This window comes from Acomys minous (assembly GCF_964271855.1).
Source record: "Acomys minous genome assembly, chromosome: 1".
Lineage (NCBI taxonomy): Eukaryota > Metazoa > Chordata > Mammalia > Rodentia > Muridae > Acomys > Acomys minous.
Window position 1 is genome coordinate 178,643,587 of NC_140483.1, and position 2,158 is coordinate 178,645,744.

At 44.9% G+C, this 2,158-nt stretch overlaps 1 pseudogene across 1 annotated transcript; it reads right to left on the reverse strand.

The window, feature by feature from the left end:
- Positions 1–308: 308 nt before the first annotated feature.
- Positions 309–767, reverse strand: LOC311606452 (large ribosomal subunit protein eL27-like; annotated as a pseudogene). The gene has a single exon. The product of its transcript is annotated as a large ribosomal subunit protein eL27-like (transcript).
- Positions 768–2,158: the final 1,391 nt, after the last annotated feature.

The following is a 2,158-nucleotide window of genomic DNA, read 5'->3' on the forward strand; positions in this document are numbered from 1 at the left end:
ATCCCAACCTCCCTCCATCACCTCCTCTGCCTCCCCTAGTCCTCAGAAGGGGAAGCCACTAATATGTGACATCAGCCTATCAAGTCTCATCTGTACTACCTGTATCCTCTTCCTCTGTGGTCTGGCAAGGCCACCCTGCAAGGGGGAAGTGATCAATGTTGAGGGGGGCAGAGTCCATGTTAGAAGTAGTCTCTGCTCCCCATATTGTGGGACCCATCTACTACATTTCATCAGAGGGTCTAGGTTCTTGACATGCATGGTCCTTTGTTGGTACATCAGTCTCTGCAGCAACCCCTCCTCCGTCCAGATTTTTATTTATTTATTTATTTATTTTAATTTTTAATGATGGAAACGAAAATATACCTAAAAGTGAAGCTTCTGGAAAAACCATTTGTTCTTCCCTGTCTTGTATCATTCCTCAAACTTGACCTTGGCCTCCCGCCGGGCCTTACGTTTCAGGGCTGGGTCTCTAAAGACATCCTTGTTGACAACAGTCTTGTCCAAGGGGATATCCACAGAGTACCTGGTGGGCATGAGGTGATTGTAGTTATAAACTTTCACAAAGGACTTGATCTTTGACCTCTTGGCGATTTTCTTCTTGCCCATGGCAGCCGTCACTTTTCGGGGATAGCGGTCAATTCCAGCCACCAGGGCATGGCTGTAAGGGCAGTCTGAGGTGCCATCATCGATGTTCTTCATGATGACGGCTTTGCGTCCAGAGTAGCCAGGACCAGCACCACTTTGCCAGGTTCCATGAACTTGCCCATTTCGGCAGCAAGCAGCTGGCATCCAACAGAAAGCAGCCCAGATTTTTTAAATGTGTATTTTATTTATTATAATTTATTCACATTACATCCTGATTGTTATTCCTTCCCTCTTACCTTTCCATTCCCTCTCACCCTCCCTCTCCAGCCTAATCCCTTCCTCTAGACCTCTGGAAGCAGCCTATTAGGTCTCATCAGGATAGCCTGCATCCTCTTCCTCTGTGTGCCTGCTAGGTTGTCTTGCCAAGGGGCAGTGACCAAATTGTGAGCACCCAAGCGCATGTCAGAGGTTCAGCAACACTCACCCCTCCCCCACATGGGAGACTGGCAGTCCATCGGCTACATCTGAACAGAGAATCTTGGATCTCTGCATGCATTGTCCTTGACTGGTGCATCAGCTTGTACAGCACCCTCCCCACCCCCCTGCCAGTAACTAGATTCACAGCAGGCCTTGAAGTACGCCCTGCCGAGCTCCAGCTCCCTCCGGGACCTTCCATCCCTGACTCTTCCCTATAACTCTCAGCACTCTGCTCAGAGTCTAGCTTTGAGACCCAGTATCTGTCCCAATCTCCTGCTTTGTGGAGTCTCTCAGAGGACATCTGTGTTGGGCTAATATCCACTTATAAGTGAGTATATATCACGGGTGTCTTCCTGGGTCTCAGTTACTTCACTCAGGACAATCTTTTCTAGTTCTATCCATTTGCCTGAAAATTTCATTATTTCCTCATTTTTAATAACTGAATAGTATTCTGTTGTGTAAATGTACCACGGTTTCTTGATCCATTCTTCCATTGAGGGACATCTAGGTTGTTTCCAGATTCTGGTTATTATGAATAAAGCTGCTATCAACATAGTTGAGCAAATGTCCTTGTTGTATGGTGGAGCATCTTTCAGGTATACTCCCAGGTGTGGTATAGCTGGGTTTTGAGGTAGCACTATTCCCAATTTTTTGAGAAACTGCCAGATTAATTTCCAAAGTAGTTATACAAGTTTGCCTTCCCACCAGCAATACAGGAGTGTTCCCCTTTCTCCACATCCTCACCAGCATGCTCTGTCACTTGAGTCTTTTATCTTAGCCAATCGAATAGGTGTAAGATTTCAGAGTTATTTTGATTTGCATTTCCATGATAACTAAGGTCATTGAGCATTTCTTTAAGTGTTTCTCAGCCATTTGATATTCTTCTGTTGAGAATTCTCTGAATCTCGTACTTCAATTCTTAATTGGATTATTTGGTTTGGTGGGGCTTAATATCTTGACTTATTTATATATCTGGGATATTAGCTCTTTGTTAGATGTAGGGTTAGTGAAGATCTTTTCCTAATCTGCAGGCTGTCACTTTGTTCTGTTGACAGTGTCTCCTGCCTTACAGAAGCTTTCCAGTTTAATGAGGTAT